This window comes from Arvicanthis niloticus, chromosome 1, assembly GCF_011762505.2.
Source record: "Arvicanthis niloticus isolate mArvNil1 chromosome 1, mArvNil1.pat.X, whole genome shotgun sequence".
NCBI classification, from domain to species: Eukaryota; Metazoa; Chordata; class Mammalia; order Rodentia; family Muridae; genus Arvicanthis; species Arvicanthis niloticus.
In genome coordinates this window covers 130,138,891-130,162,512 of record NC_047658.1, presented here as the reverse complement: position 1 = coordinate 130,162,512, position 23,622 = coordinate 130,138,891, and the positions used below count along the sequence as shown (strand labels likewise).

The 23,622-nt window shown below is 39.0% G+C and overlaps 1 protein-coding gene across 18 annotated transcripts in view; it reads right to left on the bottom strand.

The window, feature by feature from the left end:
• The window catches only part of Trpm3 (transient receptor potential cation channel subfamily M member 3), a 514,024-nt gene that overhangs the window by 468,639 nt on the left and 21,763 nt on the right, over nt 1-23,622 (bottom strand). The gene's annotated exons all lie outside the window — the stretch shown is intronic.

Here is a 23,622-nt window from a genome sequence, read left to right as displayed (position 1 = left end):
CATCGATTGTTGGGGGGCTTTGCAGCTCTGTTGGGTCCCGAATGATTCATGGTGCTACAACAAAGCTAGGTGGTTCTCTGTGTTGATTGACAGAGCGGACTTTTGGGGAGCAGAAAAATATGCCTTTACTTCACCTTGCTTTTAGCTTTTGCCCTGGCTTGTGGAACGAATCCACTGCAATTTCTGTAGCTTTGTTTCTGAAATTCTCTAGGGGGTAGATTTCTTATCAGATGCATTTAAAAAAATTGGAACATCAAAATCATAGCAAGGTATTTTGGAAGGACAGGGTGTGAAACTGAGTTACATAATATTTAGAGTCAGTGCATATCCATGCAAATAATAACATATCTACTTTTATCTTTTAATTTATGAGACTTGAAGACAGGATAGAAAGAGATACTCAACTTTTGATACCTTCTTTTCAGTCTCATGATTGCCTTTTTTTTTTTTTTTTTTTTTTTTTTGTGAGACCAGGTCTCATGTAATACAGGCTGACTTTGAAGTTGCTATGTAGCCAAAGCAAGACCTTCCCATCCTCATTCTCCTGTCTCCCCTCCCCCAGTTCTGGCATGCATCACTGTGTCAAGTTTATATGGTCCTGGCAATTGAACCCAGGGTTCCATGCATATCAGCAAGTACTCTAGCAGCTTTGTCCCCAGATCCTGATTGTTTTTATAATAGAAGCATCAGTCACAGTCCCTATTATTGATCTAAAATACAAGTCTCATTTTTCTCAGGATAGATGTGACATTCTTAGTCTTGGGGAAGCCTCTGGAGACTTCTGTTCCTGGACTTCTGGACCTATAATATGAAGATTGCTATATATGACAAGACCCCAACTGTTGCTCCAAATGCTTATTTTTTGTTCCAAAAGTGATGTCACCCTACGTGAATAACTTTCAAAGGCAAAAAATATATTCAGTGAGTGAGGTGTGCCCTCACTTTACAAGGTAACAGAATCTGATCATCTTTAATATGAGAAAGTATTAGGAAATTTAGGGTATCATTAGCATTTAAAGGGTGAACCAGAAACTGCTGGTTGTCTCTGATCTATGAGGTAGTTGGGCTGATCAGATGGGAGTGGCTGCAAGGTACCATTTCTGCGTTATGTGCTTGCCTCAGACTTCCAAAGAGAAACTTTTTAAAGGTGACAAAATGGCCGCAAGTTTGGAATGTTATTGGTGAAAGAAATAAACCTCTCTTGTTTGAGTGGCTGACTGTAGTTTGGGATGTCTTCATTACACACACTTTCTACCTTAACTAATAAATACAGCTTGATGGAAGAGAGGCTTCTGGGAGTGTCGCTGTAGTGAGCAAGAATAGACAGGGTCCCAAAAAATAGAGGGCAGAAGACTGTTAGAAAGGTAAAGCCATGTGTGTAAAATGATAAAATGAATGTGAGCCTAGCCATAATAACCATAAACAGTAAAGAATCTGACACTTACATGGAAATTTCAACCCAGACTCTATAAATGGGAGATTTTCACACCCATTTATAGAGATTCCTAGTTGGGTGAGAACAAACTAGCATTATAGTTCCCTCGTTGTCCACAGACTCTGTAGTCATCATTAGGGATTCAGAGCAGGAAGACACTATGTTTCTTCCTCATAGAGACCAGCACACACTCATAGCCTGTTAGGGGAGTCACAATGTGGACCTTGGGATAGTAAAGTTGTAAGCTTCACAACCTGTTTGTGACATGAAGATGTTGACATTAAGAACTTGTAGAACAGAACCTGTTTCATACAAAGGGAAAGGTATCAACACAGTCAGGTGCATTTACCACCCACTGTTCCCTTTGTGGTGAGACCACAAACACCTTAGTGACTTAAGTGGAAAACCAGTGAGAGGAAGGGATAGGCAACAGGAAGTGTTTGGTACTGGATACATGTTTGTAGATTTGGTTTGTAAGATTAGAAGGCCTAGGGCTCATAAAAAATCTATAAAGAATATCTTCTTTGGGATAAAGTGAATACCCATCTGGCTTTATAGTGCAAAATGTGAGTATTTTAGATCTGCTTTGAAACACTTTCATTAAAGACAACTTTCACACTGTGCTGTTTGCTATAGGTGGCCTGTATCAGGACCATCCTTTGCTTACACAGCATAGGCATGGCAATTTTTGAGAGAGTACAGGAACCCAACTATTATTTCTACAATGCATTTTGTGATGTATTCACTCATTCGCATTTCCTTCTGAGTACATTCCTCCATCTGCCCGTCTTTTCAACTCTTCATACTCATTGAGCACTTAGTCTGAGCTAGACACCTTCTAAAGTGTTTTGTCTACATTGGGCAATTTCAATCCCCACGATCACTGTAAGAGGAGGAACCACGGCATGCGACAAAAGGAACACACAGCACTTGAGTGGTAAAATCAGGATGTGGACCCTGGCTGCAGAGAGTCTGTAAAATTATACTGTCTGTTCAAGATCTCAAAGTGATTTTTTAAAATGGAACTCCTATACAGTAGCCTGCACAGAAACTGGGAGAAAAGTATTTGTTACTATAAATAGCAAGTTATGATGGCAAGCTAAGTAATAATGATATGAATGAAGGTGGGGCTTAGTAAAAAAATACAGGCTTAATGCATGACCCAGACTTGGAGCCAAAACTTGACTGCCTCAACAAAGCAGTTGAGGAAATATGGAAAACAGAGTATATGACATGGTTCTCCCTACATAGTAAATAATCTATGAATGCTATTCAAAGAGAAACATACTGTGCCCTTCTCAGGCCTTCAATGATTTCTAAGTTCCAAGCTTGAGAAGGGACAGAAGTCTCTTCTGTGATTAGCTCTTGACACTATCTAATTGCTTTAATTTTCCAGGCCAGAAATGTAGCTTCTACTACAGCTCATCTTCCAAAGTGCCCACTGATACTTTCTCCAATAAAATTCAAAGGAAGCTGTAATATCTTTCCTATCTTCACTCCACACATTATCAGGGAACAATAAAACCGATTTGGTTAGAAAATTTCATTTCTTCTGTTGCATAATCATGTAGCCGAGAGCCTCACTTTTCAAACCACTGGCTGAAATACGGCATGAATTGTATAATAGAAGAATTAAATCTTACTTAATAAAAAAAATCCAAAAAATATTGTGAAAGATAAGGCTGAAAAAGGAATGCTAAATTTCATAGCACAGCAGCCTTTAGGATTATTTTGATTTTATTTCCCTAGATAGAAACTTAAGAAGTTGGAAAAACACTAATGCAAAAAAAAGACTATGCTTCCATCATGTAAATTATTCTAATTTAAACATTTGTTGCTGGGCCATCTTTCATCTGTGTAAGAAATATATTTGGTCCTATTACATTGAGGCTTTTAGATGATAGTGAATAACCTTCTGAGGCTGCAGCTTGCTGTGAGGCTGGTGGCACTGAAGACTCTTAACCACATAATTCAATAGTCTACACTTCTATTGTAGCCCCTATCTGAACAGGTAAGTTCTATGAGGGTAGTTTATTCGGTTATTGTCCAAATAGTGATAGCATCTGAGGCAAACAAAGAGGGCTGTTATTCTAGCAGCGTTAGCTACTCTGACTGGAATGTGAATAAATCAGTCACTAGGGAGAACATTTCCTAAGATACTCATTTGCTTCTCTTCACGTAACACTCATGTTTCAAAGAAGAAAAGGTTGTGGCTTTTGGTTCCTTCATTAGACTTTGATGAGTCCTGAGTCTGGGGATGCCACAGCCTCTTTGGCTTAGTGGTGAATACCAGCAATGGGCTCAACAGCAGAAATCTAGCATCACTCTAGCAAATTCCTCAATGTCCTGTACCTTGCTTGCCTTGTTTCTGAGAGGACATGGGACTTCTACCTCCCAGGGTAGACAATGCCAGAGGACGACACCTGCAAATCCTTCAGAGTGTGCAGTCACAGTAGAATTCCATCTAGCAAATCTCCAATTATTTAAAGAGGGAACATCGATTTCTAGATTCTACCTCCAAGAGTGCAAGTTAAATCTCTTGTGTGAGAGCCTGTGATCTGAATTTCCAGTTTCCATACCACAAAGCACAAGCCCTTCTAAAGACTTTCCGAGGCACTGGGCAAACTCAGGTTCCCCAGGTCACTCTGATTATAAGTATCCTCACTTGGCCACACTCCTCACATATCCCTTCAGGCCACCTAAGGTCACCTTCACATCACAGAGAAATTCACAGTCCATTTGAACACAAAATCCCTTTGTTTTCTTTAATTTTTTCCTTTCCACCTTAGGAAAGATCTCTCTCTCTCTCTCTCTCTCTCTCTCTCTCTCTCTCTCTCTCTCTCTCATCCATTTTCTTAACACACACACACACAAACACATCGTTGGAAGGACAAACATGTACAAAATACTAGAGAGACATTGACTCCTCATTGAGGCCTCTTGGGAGAAAAAGCCCACAATATCCATACAGACTTCTTCGTCATCCTCCAACTTGGCATCTCTAATTACAGGTGTTGATTGTAATCTACTCAAGTAAATGCACTGTTTCTGTTTTATTACCCACTTTTGTCATACTGCTGCTATCTTCTCTAACAGATTCAGTTTTCATGAGGGTAATACACTTTTATGTAATAGGAACAATTCATGGCGATACCTGTGTGGGGAGAGGTACTCTCAGCTCCGAATGGCTTAGGCAATGTGTAGAATTCACCTTGTTGCTAAACCAGCAAGAGTTTACATACCACTTCATCCTGAACTTCACATGAATCAAGTAAGCTATCTGAGGGATAAAGGGGTAGTATAAACATTATCCCTGCACCAATGGCACTACAGCTAACTGTGCACTATCCTTCCCACCCATACTTTACTAACTTTAGCCACAATGTCCCCTGCAATGGAATCTACATTGTCAACCTCTAGTAAGTCAGGGAGTTTATTTTTTTGTTTGTTTTTTTAATGCTATTTTTCTGAGTACATACATTTTTGCATTTTTAGATACAAAAAGCTAAATTGTAAGTTTTATTTTCTGTAAAAAGCTCTTATATCTGTCACTGTCTCCTCTCTAGTGTTTTTCATAACCCTAACCCATATATATATATATATATATATATACATACACACACACACACACACACACACACACACACACGCCTCCTGTACTCCTACCTGACCCACTTTTACACCATTACTTAAAATACACGTTTTCCCTAACCAGGGCCTGACTACTCCTGTCTCAAAATCTTGTAGGAGAGAACAGCGGAGCAGAGCAAGTTTTCCTTGCATCTGACACTAAGACTTCTATCAAACCACCATAGTTGTTACTACAGTCAATCTTAACACTGAACATAAATTCAAGTGAAGACAGCCCACCAGGAATAGTAATGGATACAAAAAGGATGTAAGGGGGAGGAAAGTTTACAAGCCAGAGAACACATACTCTGAATTGGTTACATTTCTTTTTGTTGTTGTTACCTTGACACAAGCTACCATCATCTAGGGGGTAGAATTGAACCAGCCAGAGGGGTCAAGGACACCACGAGAAGACCTACAGCATTAACTAACCTGGGCCTGGGGGGCGCTCTCACACAGACTGAACCAACAATAAAGACCTAGGCCTCCTTCACATTTGGAGATGTGTAGCTTGGTTTTCATGTGGATCTCCTAACAATTGGAGCCAAGGCTGTTCCATGCCATTGGATCTCCTTCTCCTAATTGGAGTGTCTGGTTGGGCCTCAGTAAGAGGGGATGCGCTTCTTCCTGAGGTGACTGCATGTGCCAGGGTAGGGTGATACCCAAGGAGTACTTCCTCCTCTCTGAGGAGAAAGGGGAGATAATGGAGGGAGAGATTTATAAGGGTGGGACAGGGAGGAGAGGAGGGAGGGTGTAGAGTGAATAAAGAAATAAATTAATGGAAAAAGAAAGGGACTTTACAATAAAGATTAATTATCTCTTAAGAAGTAGAATGTAAAACTAGTAGTTGTTGATGTGCTGTCATATTCTTGCTCACGGAATGCTTTCTGTGCTTTTAACATTTTTCCGTGTTCTGTGCTACATCTTCAGTAGGTGCTAAAATACCTTTAGAAATCACTCGATCAAAAGTTTTCAAGTGTTTAGCCTTATACCCATTCATATAGATATAGCCAGAAATGTTATGAAATAAGTTTCTGCAACATCACGTGGAGCATCAGATGTGCCCTCTGCTAATGACCTTGCTTCTTTGACAGCGCTCCTATAGAGAATACCTCATAAGGAAATCTGTTACTTGAAGAATGAACCTAGAAGTTCGTTGCCTAGAGCTAATTGCCAATGTCATTTCAATTTAAAGCCTATTAGATATAGAAAAAAATGCAGAGTAAATACATAAGCTCTCCCAAAGTAAATAGGTGTCACAACTGTCAACCTTTTTCATTTTGTCCTGGCACTCTAGGGAATGCAAGGCCTGCTTTCCCACTGAGCCTTCGTGCAAGAACAGAATCTTTCTCAAGGAAGACATTGCCAGCCGAGAAGACAGACAATCACTTTCCCTGGTGGACCTAAACTGTGTACCTTAGACCTGTCTTGAATTCTCAAGGAGTCAGAGGTGGAAAGCTACCATGAAGGGATCAGTATCTGCTTGCTCAAGCCAAGAGAGAAGAGAAAGAATGTGGCAGTGGATCTATCAAAGGTGCAACCACATGGGATGAAGATGGCAGAACATACTCACTGGGGAGGGAGCAGACAGCTGTTTTGTCAGAGAGCACAGGCAAACTGTGGTACGAGGTAAAGGGTAAAGGTGGCATTTTTCACTGTTCCCCTTGATTGGATTCTGTTCCCAAGAACTTGAGCCAGTCTCCAAAAGAGAGGGTGCTGTGTAATAAAAACCAGGCCATGTGAGGATGGTATCTCTGGAGGGTATGACCTCAAGGAAGTTGATATCCCCCTAGAAGCTCCTTTCTCTGTTTGGTAAAGTGCTTGGGTGAAAAGGGGTGATTTCTAAAGTCCCATTCAGCTTGCCCATTCCAGAACTGTACCCTTCGGAGATAAGCTGAAAGTAAACAGTTCTCTATTAAAAATGCATGTGAGTCTTCCCAGTGGGACACAGAGCCTGGTTATGCAAGTGGTTTCCATCTGCTCCCACTCCAGCTTTGCTGAGGAGTCAACAATGCTCATCAGTGAAGCCACTGTAAAGTGGTGTGAGTTCTTCTGGCTTTGGGGTGACTGGGCAGTCTGAACCATCCTAGGATGACTTTATACACGCCACAGATTGCCCCGATGGTCTCTGCTCATACATCGGTCAGCTCCTAAGGACGGGAAGGAGACATTGTCCCCTTTTACGATTCCTAATCTTGTCATTAGAATGACTCAGAGCTAAAGTCAAGGGAACCTATCATTCTAGTAGTGGGAACTTAGAAGTTGCAGCTATACTTCCCAGCAGCTCTTCAAACCCTGAACTGAACCAAAGTAATATATGCAAACTCCCAGCTTTCTGGGTGTGGCCTTGAGTGCAGTTGCCTAGACCCCACCCTCACAGGGAAAGATCTCTTGAGGTCTGATCATCTTAACTTGCTGGCTTGACACATTCTTAGTAATTGTGTTTTGGATGTGATTTCTGTAGATAGTGTTCAATGAGACAGTGATGTAAATGTCAAGGATATGGACCCAGGTTCAGTGGCAGCACCATCTCCTATTACCTTCTTGGAGTAGATACTTTGTCAGCCCAATTCAACAGGTACCCCAGCACCTGCCCTCACTCAGACTCCCTCTTTTGCTAGTGAGCATCTCCATGCTTGTGTGAGCACAATATTAGTTAAGAAGTTTTAAGGAACATGAGTGCTCAAGAGAAAGACTATGCAAAGGAAAGTGAAACACCTTTTCCTGCTTTCTGAGTAAGGATTAGTTCATTTTTATTTTGTACTAGACCAGGAAAATTATGTATGTATACAGTAGGCATGGGAGACTCCAAGCCCATCTCCCCACTGGGATTGCTGCTGGTATTCCCCTCAGCATCCACATTCCAGAATCAACTATACCCTTGACCACAAGAAACAGAGGCAGGGAATGGAAACACTAGGCTTACTAAGAGTAGGTTAGGACTGTCTCTCCCAGCAGTGACCTAGTCAATTCCAAAGACATCCTCACCGAACTCAGCTTTTAGGACATGAAGCTAAGCAAGTCATTATCAAATCCATTTATTCTGCTTTCAAGGGGAAAGAGAGGAATTTTAACCACAATGCATCAATAAGCTTTCTTGAAGGCTCAGAGTCAACTCATGAGGCATTCTGTGGCAATAACTACAGAGAGGCACTTTCCTTATAGTTTGCCTGGATTCCACCCCTGGCTTTTCCTTCACTCGGTGACTATGGATAAGTAGTCATCTGTCTTAGGGCTCTTGTCTTTAAAGCTGAGATTGTATAAATAACTGAGGATTACATACTTAGGATTGCATTCAGAAAGATACTTAATATCACTGGCAAGGATTAAAGAAAGGGAGGTTTTGAGATTTAGGGTAATAAAGAAAACATTTTTTCTTTTTTTATTAGATATTTTATTTACACTTCAGATGCCATCCTCTTTCCCCATTCCCCCCCCCTTAGAAAACCCCTATCCCATGCCCCCTTTTCCTTTTTGCATTTATACATTTTTTTAAAAATGTTAATCATAGGCTTTATAAGTTTGGTATTGTTCAATCAGAGGTGTAACCCACTACCCAACCTAGATATAACCACTATCTTTGACTGGTGGAGATACACGAACATCTGCCTCCCTGTCTCCCCCCTCTTTCTCTTTTTCATCACCTAGCTTCTACTCTCCTTCTTCTCCTCCTCTTCTTACTCCATCTCTTCCTCTCAGTACTCCTCCCACCTTAGCTCCTCCTACATATCACCCTTCCTGTTAAAATGAAACTTTTCTCTCAAAATATAATTAGAGCATAATTATGCCAATTTGTACCAGTGAGGTACAAGATAGTCCTAATACCCAGTCCATCCTTTTGTTGACTAACCAGCACCTCTGTCGTAAAGAAAACATTTTTAAGATGTCAAAGAAAGAGGCCTTCACTGAAAATCTTATCCCAGTATAATTTTCTATCAAAGCAACTAGGAACTTAACTCTGGTAGACTATCTAGATAAAAATGCCCAGGTCATTGCCTGAATATTGCCACATATGCATGCACATATAGAAACATCTAAAACAAGAGACTTAATTTAGCTGCATGCCTATGGTGCTGCTTCTGAAATGATTATCGTTGGTTTTTTCCAATCTCAGTCTTGCTCCAGTAATGGGTGGTTCTTAGGAGAATGTGCAAACATCTGTTCTACACCTGTCTTCTTCCTTAGCTACACAGACTCATGGGACTTACGACAGAGTGATTCTAAGTAAGATAAAAGCCACATCTGCCTACTCACCCATGCTTTGATTTTTTCCTACCACAGCCTTCTGTCCCTGCACAGACATAACCATTTCAAATGATGCCTGAAAACTTGGGAAAGAATGTTGAAAAGGTGCATTTCTGTCTGTGTTTCCATGTTGCCTGGCAAGTTCTTTTTAAAATGCCAACTTAGTTAAGTCTTAGTTACGCTGCCAACTGTTTTCTCACCAAAGTCTTAAATATTATGGAAATATATTGAATGGATTATAAGCACCAATGACAATTTGTTTGCTTTATATCTCACTTTGTGTTCTGGAGTGAAGGTTTAATTCCTAAGATAAGTAAATGGTGGGTGTGATGATCCCTACTTCCCTGGTACTCATGGACTGCTGCCTTCTTAGCAGGCCTGTATAACTTTACCACATATGAATACGAAGGTTAAAGAGAAGATGCCCATCAGGTAGGTTAGAGATGTGTTCTAATTTTGCTCTAGGTGAATAAAAGGAACCTGTGTTTGACATTAGGACCTCAAGTCATAGCTAGTATTGAATGATAATTCACTAGAACTCGGATCTATTAGCTTAGAGAATGAGAACTTACACAAGCCACAGCTCTACTTTCTACCAGCTCTTGTGTGTAAGGGAAGGAAGTAGGAACTGGATAGTTTATGAAAAGCTTCAAGTCTAGTGCTCTGTGATCCTATTGTTAAAGGATTAAATGATCTCATCTGGCCCGACCTCCTGTCAAATCAAGAAAAAAGGAACAGAATGCTACGGTGGTTAAAGTGATCTTTGTCAAAGAAAATAAGTCAAAAGATTAATAGTATATCCATCGACACTGGTCTTTTTAGGAAGAGTGCCTCTTGCTCGTTGAAATAAAAGATAAGATAAGACAAGACACAGAATTGCATTTCTATTGTAATAGATTGGGGAATAGAAAGCTAGAATCAAACAGGCAAAACAGAACAGATAGCATGTTAAAAGACATGGTGATTTACTATGGAGAGCTCTACCTTGTCCCGGTAGTGAAGCCTTAACCCTCCCCCCCTTTGTGTGTGTGTATTAGGGAACAATTATTACTTATACAAGACCCTGTGGCAGGTAATTCATTTCACTGAATACACCTGTGCTCAGGAAGATATGTGTCTGAAGCCTGAGTGAATCAGATGGAAACTATAGGATCGAAGCATTGAGTGAGCCTGTGAGATGGAAGTCATTCATAAAATGTAACCGGTGTTAGTTTGATAGTTGCCATTTATGAAGTGCACTGTGCACATTAGGACTTGCATCAGGTAGCCAGGGCCATCATATTATAGCATGTTTATCACAGCAGAGCAGAGAAATGTAATAGGTGGGACAATAGTCAGAAGAGCTGGTAACCTGGCCAAGATTATAGGTGTAAATGAGGAGTTTGAACCCACATCTGTGTGACTGATTTAAAACCTCTCTTTTCCTCTGCCTCATGCTGTCTCTGTGTTTTGTCTGGTGAGTCAGTCTTAAGGAATGCTTATTCTGCAAATGGAAACTCTAATAGCCTGACAGCACATTGAGATTTTCTAGATGGATAAGAAAATATGATAGACAGGTATGAATGCAGTTCTTACTTTAATAGCCACGTCTTTTTAAAAAGATACTTCTATTTTTTATTATTTAACTTGTGTGTCTAGGTACTTGACTGCAAGTACCTATGGAGGTCAGAAATGAGTATCAGATTTACTGGAGCTGGACCTACAGGCACTTATGCAGCACCAATATAGGTGCTAGGAACTGAACTAATATTCTCTGCAAGAATGCTATAGATTTTTTATCTCTCAAACCATCTCTCCAGCACCTTAACGACTATTTCCTTATGTATTGCTTATTGTTGTAACTTGCAGTCCCATACACTGAGGAGCATATAATTTTAACCAGTGCAGCATATAAATCCAAATAGTATTACTACTGCTTCTGTCTTGGTAAATATATGCATATATAAATATATACATATAGTGTATAAAGCATGTAAGTTAAACTAATTCTTTCATCTGAGGAGCAGTAAAAATTAAAATCTATACAATGACCGAGTCAAAACATTTAAGTAATAATTAGAATTATTAAGTATGGAAACCCTCATGCGAGGTGAATTGTTAGGGACCCAGTCTATGAGAGAAACAAGGATTCTATAGATTCCTCCTTGGGAGAAGGGAAGAAAAAGGTGCTAGTCTCTGATGCTGGGGTCAATAGTGTAACACTGCTGTGCTAGGTACTCTCTGAACCTACCCTTTGATTCTCCTGGAAACCAGAGAAACAGGATGATGGAAAACATGTAAGTTATTTGTCTGGTGGTCACATCTAATGCATGCTATTTTTGCTTGTTTGTTTTGACGAAGACAGGGTTTCTCTATGTAGCCCTGGTTTTCTTGAAACTCCCTATGTAGACCAGGCTAGCCTCAAACTCATAGAGATCTGCCTGCCTGTACCTGCTGAGTGCTGGCATTAAAAGCATGTACTAATACCACTCCTTAATGCATACTAATTTTATCACAATATATAACCTATAAAATAAAACCCATGCCAAGAATCTGTGACTTCAGGAAGACTAATAACAGGACTGGGCCAGGAATATGCAAACGACAACAACTTCTTGGTTTTACAAAAAAAAAAAAAAAAAAAAACAACAACAAAAAAAAAACAAAAAACAAAAAAAACTCATTCTAAATTGTTTTTCTCTTCCTCTCAACAACCTTTGAAAGAAGTGAAAAAGGCTGGAGAGATGACTCAGTGATTAAGAGCACTGACTGTTCTTCCAGAGGTCCTGAGTTCAATTTCCAGCATCCACATGGTGGCTCAGAACTATCTGTAATGGGATCTAATGCCCTCTTCTGGTGTGTCTGAAGAGAGCAATGGTGTACTCATATACATAATAAATGAATCTTAAAAAAAAAAAAAGAAAAGAAAAGAAAAGAAAAGAAGGGACAGGATGCAATACCTTAAAGGACCATTGACACAAACCTTCCATTCAGAGATAGATGCTCCTTCACCAGTCAGCTAAGCATTTTCTACCCTCTAATCAGATGCAGACTTATCCAAAAGAGGATAGGGACCTTAAAATAATATGCATATTCAACATAGATAAGTGTCTGTTGCAGGCTGAAGAACAGTAGTCTCCTCCTCTTTCTAAGATGGGAATTAGATCAAACCCAATGCTTAACAAACATTCTACCATTGAACTGCACTCCTAGCCATTAAGTCTTTTTTTTTTTTTTCCTAATTGTCTGGGTCCTATCATACTGGAGGGCAGCCCATCAGTATAAATCAGTTTGTCCCTCTATCTGAACAAAAAGTAAGTGGTGACCCTACCAGGAATGCTTTGAGCCCAGCACCTACGATACAATGCAAAGAGATGGGGGTACAGTGAATATCTTTAAAGAGGATGCTTACAACATTCTATAGAGCCTGACTGAGATAATGTGTGCAAGCAAGGTCCAATTTGTTTCATTTTCAGGGCCCTGACAACGGATGCCTCCTGGTATATATGTGAGGCGCTCCATCCTTAATAGTTGAGAAGCTGGAGACTATATGTGAGCATTCTTTACAACATATGTAAATATCTTTGCAACATTACCGAACTTCTTGTTATCTCTGTCTCTGTTGACTGAACTCCCTGATTCTTGAGAACATTTGATTGTGAGGCTTATCTCTTCTTTGCCTAATCTCAGGTTTTCATATCTCCAGTGACTGAGGAATTAAAACAAGGTCCTTACCTTTCACCAGAACTTTGAATGCAAATCTTCCTGCCACTGGCATGGCTTGGATCTGGAAAGCCTGTAAAGGCTCATGTGTGATATACCTGTTCTTCAGCTTGGCACAACTGAGAAGCAAGTTGGAGGAATCTCTAAAAGGAAGTGTAGCCTGGTGGGGTGGAGTTGTCACTAAAGGTGTCTGTTCCATTAGGGAGGACTGTGGGCCATGGGTCTCTTTCTTTCTTTGTTTCTAACTTTCATGAGTAGAGTGACTTGTTCTGCCATGTACTCCTGACATGATGTGCTGCCTCACCACAGGCCCAAGAGCAACAAGCCAATCAAACATGATCTGAAACACCTACTATCTGTGAGACCACACAGTTCCAACTTTTAAAATTCACTCGAGTAATTTGTTACTGTAACAGAAAATGAACAGTGTAGACTGACCTTTTATCCTCTGACTATTCGTGTGCCCTACCCAGGTCAATTAAGCTTGCTGCTTCTATCCCTGAGCCCAGGCTGTAATTTGTTCTCAGAAGTTTTCTTCTCTTTACTCCCCACAGTTTATTTCTAATGCTGTATACATCATAGCATATGCTTCCTAGGAAAAGTCTTTCATATCTCAACAGAAATGAACACTTTCTTTTTTTCTTCCCCACTGTTCTTCATTCACAATATTGAGAGTGTGCCCTTCTTAGTGTGCCTTTTGTTAAAAAAAAAAAAGAAAAAGAAAAAAGAAAAATGAAGTTATTTTCATTTATAACTGTTCCAAGAGTTACATTTTAGAGGTGTCTTTGTAGAACCCAGCAGTAAGATTGCCTGGTGGTCCCTCAATGTGTTCACACCTCACTGCTTGACTAGGTGTGTTCTTTAGTGATGTCAAATGTACTTGGCTTAATAGGCTATCAGGGAGTGAGGGAGGGACGGAGGTGGGGAAGAGCACTCACCGGTGAGCCAGTGCATGCTAGTGTGAGCTCATTTCCTTCTCTCAATGGGCAAAGTACATTTTAAACATAGGCTATTGAACATTTAGGACAAATGCACTAAGCGTACAGACTAAGAAAACACTTATAACTAATACATGACTTTAGCACGGGTACATGGCGTAATTGTAGTTTGAAAATTACAATCTGCACAAATCCAAAGCAAACAAGTATTAGAGATACAAATATTTAAGAAATTTTGTAAGAATATGGCCATGCTGTTCTTTGCGTTCCAGTGTTCACAGAAAGAGACTATGCCTGTAATAGTCCGTCTGCCTTGCCCTTTGAGCTGTTACTTGTGCTTCACTTAGGCTCTACTGTATCCATTTTGCTTGATGCTTATCTGGGTTCCGGAAATACAATGAAGACAAACCCCCTGCACTTGAATGAACTCTTTTGCATGATGAGCAGTCACACATGTCAGGTTACGGTAACTCCAGAGCCCATTGCAGAAGGGGAGGCACTTGAGGCAAGCTCTGAGAAAGACGAGCGAGGAGGGTTTAAGTTCTCAAACCACACAAAGGACAGAACACTTAATTATACCTGAAAAGAGAATATGAATTTCACGATGGAAGAAATTCAAACTCATTATGACTGTCCTCTCCAGATGGCCAGAGGAGGGACTTCATTCTAATGAGTGGGAACAGTACAGAGATAGAAACAATAGCCCGGACCAGTTCAGTGTATTCTCACACCTTGTGTACCATGTTCCTAAGTATTGATATAAAATATCCTTGAGAGGCACCATAATATGTAGGTAACAATTTAATATGGCTTATTATACAAACTCAACTGCAGTTGTTTGGTTACCAAAATACTTTAAAATAACAAGCACTCTTTGCTTGAGAGTCAAGTGACCTCACTTAATTTTATGAAGTTCAAAACTGCCTGTGTGAACTAAGCAATAGGCTGAAAGTTTTAAGCAGAAGCAGTATCGTTTAAGAGGCATAATGAAGTTTCCTCGCTCTTACCCACCTCAAGGTAGCATAATTACTATGTGGGTGTAAGTAAAGTCATTCCAAGAGCTGAAACACTCATCTAGGAGTCCTCTTGGAAACTCTTCATGCATCTTTGACTTTCCTAGGGCTGTGGGCTGTTACAAGAGTTAAGAGTTCTGCATTAATAAAGAAAACCCAGTGCAGGAGCCACAAGGATTTTTGGAGTCAGTGACTTGGGAGTTATAAGAAGGACATGCTTAGGTTAGTATCAAGGGTGAAGGGAATCAAGGAAGGAATGATGAAGTAGGTTGCATTTTGTGTTTCAGGAAAGGCTTAAGAGGGAGTAGAAAAGTCCTCTATCAGGAAAAATGCAGATAAGAGACAATTGCTAGGAAGACTTTGTTTGGCTGTAGGCTAACTTCCTGAAATACCTAACAACCATTTTTTCACAAAATAAACTTGATCCCCTTTCTATAAGATAATTTCCTCCAAGTAGATGAAGACTTTATGTCTCTTGTCTTTGATGAGGTTCTTCTCATCCAAGTTCTAGATCCAGAACCATCTTGGCTGTTCCTCATCCTTCACCTTCATTTTCTCAAGGGATCCACAAGATGGCTACCCTACTTTTCCTATTTGCCTTGATCTACATATAAGCAGGGGGATAGTGGCTTTTCTTGTTTTGAATTATGTTCTATTCATGGAGGAGCCTAACAGCAAAGGGTAAGACATTGACTCTCAAACTTGTCCCTTGAATTTAAGCTTGTGTTCAAGTCAGACTCTAGTATTCATTCACATTATGATGTTAGACAATCTGTGGAGCTTTACCATGCCTCACTACCAAGTGAGGCTATTGGCTCATTCTGGTGGCTAATCTTATTGGTGGTTAATCTTATTTGCTAACTTGACATGCCTGGGAAAAGGGAACTTCAATTGGGAAATTACCTCTGTCAGATTAACCTATGGGCATGTCTGTAAGGGCACTGTCTTGATTGATAATTGATATGGGAGGGTTCATCTCTCTGTAGGTGATGCTGATCCTATCTTTTGACTCTGATTCAATATGGAACAGCCGGAAATGTCAAAACTTGAAACTATAATGCTTAGCATTCTGTTACAGTTGGAATAATTCATTCCTGGAAATGTTGGCGACTTTCTCTATAAAAGTCCTAGTGATGGTTTCTGGGTAGGTAAGGATAGTCTCTTGTTTTAGCCTCTGCAGTTATATTTCTGTTGTTTCTATGCTCAGTATTCCTCTCACACTTCTGGTAACTGACTTCTGAGCTTCTGAGGAACCATCCCACTCTCAGCTTCTCTCTCTAGTGCTTAGCTGAAAAATCCACCGAGTTAGGGCCGGAACAAACAAAGCAAGCTTCAACCCACTGGATGACAGCCTTTTCTCTATAAGGCCTATCGATGAGGATTTGTCATTGACTTATAACCAAAGGCTTTAAAATGTAATGTTATAGATCGAGTGTTGTTGCAGGCATCCTAAAGAACAGAGAGAGATCCTGACTGAAAATCGTTAAGTCCAGAAGAAGAACAAGGATCAAACAAAACACTATATACCTGAAGCCAGGCAGCTCGTGGCATTCCAGCTATAGGAACCGGTAGTCTTCTTGAGTGAGTTAACTTGGTTGAGACTGAATTTGCTCTCTTTTTGAATGATCCCCAGCCACATGAATTGCTAAAGACAGTCAGGATAGATGCTTAGAAAAGGCTATACTTTAAAAGTATCATCATATTTAGAGGCCATGGAAACAGAAAGTCCAGTCTACTGTCAAAGACAAGAGTGTATAAGAACGATAAAGCATTTTGTTTGAATGCCTCAAATTTAAAATAGCAGAATAACCTTGGATTTCACCTATGGGAACGTGATCATTTATGTACACTTATATCATCATAGCATCTATGTGTCTGTATCATCTGACCATCAATCACATCTGTCTGTCGATAAAGATACAGTCAGTTTAGTGTTCCTCGTTCTGATGGATAGTGCATCTGTTTTCAGAATTAGGCTTTACTCATTTACATACTTCTTGCCCCAAATCTGATACAGTTACTCAATAAATGCTAAAACAAAGCAAACTATCATTTCATTATGAAAAAAATTCTTGCTACATGAATTTCTACTCTCAAACTGGGATCTGTTCCTTTGGCCTCAATAGTCTACATAAGAACAGGGTCAATGGCATAGTGTTGGAGAAACCAACCCCTAGACTTCATTTACATAGATTTACTGTAGTGTGCAAGTGGTGTCCTCTAGAACTCTCTGCACAGTGAGCAATCAAGTTACCTTTTCTAAACTATAAAAAAAGACACAACACTAATTTTCTGAAATTTAAATGTAATTTCTCATGATTTTGTTTTTCTAAAAGCAACAAGACTGAGTTCTTCAATTTACCAAGGGCAATGTTTCCAACTTTCCTTCTTTATAAATTACAAATTCAAAATTTCAGCACATGATTATAGATGGGTATCTTAGAATAGTACTACTGACCCCAAAATAACAAAGACAAATTAGATATTTAATACCTCACAACTGTGATTCTAAAGTCTTGAATATTTATGATCAGTATAGTATTCATTTGAATAAAGGAAATTAATATCCTTTATTCCTTGATTATTTTTATTGTGTAGATTTTTTTTATTAGACATTATAGGATGCTTCTATCTACAGGAACTGTAGACATTTGTTTAGATATTTTGGGCCAGCTCCATTTGCAGATCACAGTACTGGGTGCTGAGGATGAGAGACCAAGTGAAGCAGGAACAGTTCTTTCACTTAGAAATTATTTCAGAGAGATATTTGGAAGCAAAACATTGATTCTTCATCTTCTGAAGATTATTTTTCTATTAGCTTGGCCATTTCTCTGTGTCCTTTCCATTTCTGTCTGCTCTGCTCTGTTACACAGAATTTGTGTTATTCCATAGACATAAGAGCTCAGCAAGAGAAATATAGAGGAGAGAATCAGGGGTTAGGATGCGAAGATTACCAAGCATGGGGTCTGCCATGCAGCAGCAGTAACATATACAGCTAATTAAGCTTAGCTTTCTTGTAGGCTTTAGAAAGGCCAATCTTAACAGGGCTGATGGGAGAATTGAATCTATTAAACACCTGAAAAGCATTCAGTGCAATCCTTGGTACAGAGTGACCATTCAGAGTGACATTAGATAGCTTTATAGAAGTAGACCAAAAATCAAATTGTGTAGTCTTAAGGGAAAACTCCATTCTCATAATAAAATACTGACAGCAAACATAGTAAGTGAGCATTGATCTTATTGTTTATAACTCGGCGGGCGATCTACTCTGAGGGCCCAGCATGGAAAGGGACAAGGACTCCAGGCTCCAGCTGGGTCTTAAGTCCACTCATGGTGCTCCATCCAAAACAATGTCTCTCTGTTCAGGATAAGGACCGTATCATCCACACAGATGACTATCTACCAAATGGACTGTAATCTAAGCCCTGGGAAAGTCCTGGGCTTTTGCCTACAGTAAGGCTCAAAGGGCAATTTAGATCTCTCTTTGCTTCTTAGACTCCTGAGTTTCTGATTACATTTGGCAATTCGAGTGTATTGGGACAAAAGCTCTTTTGTTTTTTACCAACAAAAGATTCACTTCAATAATACAGGAGAGTTTTACTAACTCTATTGTCATGTATAAGAGGTAAAACTATTGTCCAGATTGATGTTTTTTTTTCTCAATAAAAAACATTGGATTTGAGATCCTGGTGAAGGCATGGAGAGATTCTTCCCTCTAAGCTCTTGAACAATTTCCATGCAATCTTCAATGCTAACTTATGTAGCAGAAAAACATAATTTCCTCTTTCAAGGTAGAAGAATTTGAGAATTTTTCATGTCAGTGTGTTATCTTCTTACAGCTCCTACGGAGGGCCTTTTCTACTGATCACCTGATAGCTACCAGAGACACAGAGTCAATATTAAAAATTTTCATTAGGGTAACGTCTCTTGGCACTAGAATTCTCTTCTTTGTGATCAGAGAGATCAGTGCTAAAAAATTGAAGTATACTTTTTTTCCTGGAAAAAATATGTTTTCCTCCAGTTTAAGGTTAAAAATAAGTATTTACTCATGTAGCATAATGTTTCAGGATTAGCTTTCTTGCTTTTAGAGGACTGAATTTAAACTTGAGTGAAGTTAAAGTTTCAAAAATAAGTTCGGTTACTTCCATCTAATTATATACTAGTGATCAGAAAGAAATGTAAGTTCAAAAGGATGTTGCAAATGCTACTTCTATGCAGAATCAAAACAGCACACACTTGCATGCCCTTCTGGCTGATTTTTCCCACTGCTAATCTCTGTAACTACTGAAGCTACTTTCTCAAATCTCAAGGAAGATGTTAATCATGTCAGGGCCCATATTTTTTATTGAAAGCACCTGATGTAGGTAAAAGGGGACATAAAGCTATTTGTTCTACTTTTTAGTTTTATTGCAGATGTTATCCTCTTTGTATCTCCGTGTGTGTGTGTGTGTGTGTGTGTGTGTGTGTGTGTGTGTGTGTGATAAGTCCAAAAATGTAGTTGGTACTGAAAGTGTAAAACCCTAATGCAAGCTCAGAAATGGCTATTCTAACTGTGTGAACACTGAGAATTTGGGGCTTGGCAAGTGTTTGTGTGAGTGGCTACATGAATCTAGCTGTGCAGTGTTTTTATTGGTGAGTTCATTACAATAATGTGATTCTGAAAATAAAAAAAGGAAGCATGCCCCTGGAACCTTGGGAGAAAATAAAAAGCCCACCCTGAACAGTTTGTTAGTGTTGTGCTCTGCTAGAGAAAGAATAGGTTCCCACACAGATTGTGTAAGAACCCGTATCAAGTGTATGAACATGTGGACGCGTGAGCACATATACTCAGATAGAATGATGAAGGGGATATAAGAACTTCACATGGTACTGGGGGTTTTCTTCATGAAGAGATGTTACAGTCATCTCCAAAGAAAACCCTCCTCTATAATTAAACATCAACTTCCACATTGGCTGGAGTCCATTGAGTTTATATTTCTGCAATTTCTGTGAGAATACAAAGACTATTCAGCATTTCAGAAGAAATAAAAATTGAAAATTCAATGATCAGATTTTGCCTCTAGCCCAGCTCAAAGCCCATCAGTCATTTCATGGTCCCTTACACTATTCTGGCCTAGAAGAGCTGTTTCTTTGGAGAAGAAGGTGAGGGAAGAACAGATCAGATCCTGTGACCTATTTGGCCACAGTCCAGGGAACACTTGCAGTTTCCTGTGTCCTGCCTAATTCTGGCAGGTTTGTTGTGATTTCACAGTTTGTTGTGAAAGAGACTAGAAAGTAGACATGCTTTAAGATGTTTGTCCCTTTTAATAAAAAAAATACTGCATGCTTGTTGATATTAAAAATCGGAAGAAACTCAGATAATGTGTGAGAAGACATTGTTCATAACTCTAAAATGTACTGTTAACACTTTAGGTTCTGTGTGTGTATCACACATAAAGCTTGCCAACATTGAATGTATATAGACCCACATATGTATACATAGTACAAATCAGCCATATGTTTATGTAGTTTCTATTTATAATTAATATTATACAGTTTTAAAGCACACACACATATTTGTTTATGCATTCTTCTAAACTTCTCTGACCTTGGAATGAACCACTCAGAACTTTTTGATACCACTGACTTTTGCCTGGAACCAAATACATTTCCCATGGGAAAGATGGAAACCACACCCTGGTTGTCCAGCTTATGAGTCTCTGAATGTTAGGACTTAAAACATACATGAAATGGAAGTTGTAAGAAGCCAGCAGGTACACTCCAGAAGGGAAGCACAAGTGACAAAGTAATCAATTAATGGCTTTGAAGGGCATTTCCAACAGATCAAATATTTTCAGCTTCATCTCATTGAAAAGACATGATGCCTTGGATTTAACAATCTGCCAAATATCACAGATGGTCGACCTAGAAATGGAGACTTGTGTCAACGACAGGATACTTCTGGTAAGAAAGCTCTTTAAACCGTCTAGGATTCCCAAGAACATCTTGTTATAGAGGAAGTGGAAGGATGTAAATACATGCTTAATACCTACATTTTTTCACATATTCTTGTCAGGGTAATGTCCTAGAGCAGAGATGACTCCATGGCCAACATCAGGACCTGTGTAATATGTTTACTTATCTACTATTAGGCCCTGATTACATCTGGTGCCCTGTCTACAAACTCAACCCTAAATCAAACTCTAACGAATGAAAATGAAAGACAACTTAAAATAAGCCATTGAAAAATCAACAGTTCACAGTGGGAACCCAGATGCCATCCTAACATTAATTTGCGTAGTGTATGGGAATTGAAGAAATTTATTTTGGCATTATCAGCTTGACAGAGACTTTTAATGAGAGGTAAAGGCACATTTATGTTTATGTTATTAGGTTGATGTTTAGGAAAACCAGGCTGCCCAGTGTTGATGAGTCTCTGGCTCAAAGGTTCCATACACTCTTCAGTCACTCTATGCTGCTGGTCAGTAGTGAACAAACGCAATGGTGAGCGCTTGTCAATAAAGCATGGCAACACTGAACATAAATATATATACTGTGACTAGCATTAGTCATAGGTTTGTATAGTATTTATCACACCCAAGCTTTGCTCACATGTGATCTTGCAAAATCACTCACTCCTCTATTCTCAGGATAAGGAACAAAAATGGGCCTACTGTCTAATTATATTTTTTCCAGGTTTAAAATTCTATATAATCCTCATTTTTCAGACCACAATAGTCAAGTAACTGTTTAAAAATGACTAATTATGGCACAATTCTCTAAATGTATAGATCTGTAGATACATGTAGATGGATACACATATACATAATCTACATAGCAATAGATACATGGGGACTCATATGTATAAATGCATATGTACTCAATCTGAATATCACCCATATTTGGCTGTACATGCATACATGCATATGTACAAACAGTGACATACACATGTGGATACATGTAGATGGATATATGTGTACATAATCTACGTATCAATAGATGTATAATCAAGAGAAAGTCAAACACTGTTAGAAAATAAAGAAGCAAAGGATTTTCATTATCTTAATTATCAGCAACATGAATACTGTTCTCTACTCTTTCTTGTAAATTTAGAGTTCATATCAAATAAAATAATGTACATGTATAATATACAATTGGCACATAACAATCATTTTTTCAATGTCAATCACAATTATCTTAGCTGATTTAAAAGGTTGTGATTTTTTCCCCTTCTCACCAAATTTGTTGTAGCTTTAGCTGGTCTTTATCTCTTAGAAGATAAAGTATCTTTGCTTACCCACATATCTACCACGTGAAAATCTCTTGCCTTTGGCACAATAAATATTCACTCAATGTTAGTTGTTATTATTTGACACTGAGTGCATGAAAGTCAACGGAGAGTCATTCCACAATTGTAGCAGCGATCTTAAGTTGAGCCTAACTTACATTTTGTATCCTAGCATGTTGTATAATTCCTTAATTTTTCTTACCATTGATCTATGAATTTTTAAGTTTCTCTTTGCCTACTTACTTTCTGCTATATATGTAAAACCTAAATATGCCTGTCTTCTGGCCATGCAACTACCCAAAGCTTGCCTGCTAAGTTTTTCTCTCTTGCTCATTCTCTTGAAAGAGTATATTCACTACCTTTTATTTCTGTCATTTCAATTAATTTCTAGTATATATGTAACAGAATGAACCATAGAGAAGACATTTTCTTTGCTCTTGAGATGACTTGCTAGGTGGTTTTTGTTTTATCCTCATGTACCCACCAGATCCTTCCCTAGTAAGTTACCCTTGACCAGGAGAATTGCTCATCTTGTCTTGGTTATTGTTCATTTTCTCTCTCCAAAGATACGGACATAAAACATTTGAAAAACAATCAAAAGTAAATGTAAAGATTATATTGACTGGAGAGAACTGAATTTCATTTGTATGTAAAGTTGAAGACAGAGATAGAAGAGCAAAGTGTAGAATGTAGTTGGGTAGGGTAAGTAATTCTCAAAGAACCAGATTCATGCTCAGTCAAGGAACCCTATATAGTGTCACATGTTTACATTGTAGGGGATGAATCTCCCACAACAGCTCTTCTACAATATGCCCAAGAATTATAATTAATTTCTTCAAGGTAACAAACACTCCCGGCACCACTTTCCTCAAGGAAGAGAACATAGTCAAAGGGCTCTTTGTAGGCCTTTTGACCCAGTTTCAGGACTAGTTTAATATTCAAAGGGCAAATGTGTCCTCTTCACTTTGGAAAGCTTGATGTTTAAAGACAATTTAGGTCATTGGCTCCTGTGACAGCATTTCCCCAGTGAGGAAGCTGCATTTAAGCCTCAACTCTTGCATTATTGATAACAAAACTGGTAAAGGCCCAGGACAGCCAACAGCTTTCTCTCAGGGCAGTTGGGAAGAAGCAATTAAACCCAAACTCTTTTCAGTTTCCCTTTAAGGGGAATATGTCTGTACTGTGAGCACCAAATCCGTAGAAGTGGAGTGCCAGCATGAATTTTCCTTTTCAAATAAATTTCAAGCTTTCACTCTACAGCAATGACATTATAGATACATTAAATTTTGGTCAGCAACACAATTATTTTTGCTGTGGCAGAAAATGGATTTTTTTCTGACAAAGTAAACAAAGCTATCTTTTGTGCTTCTAGCTCCCCTGAGGTAAGCAAAG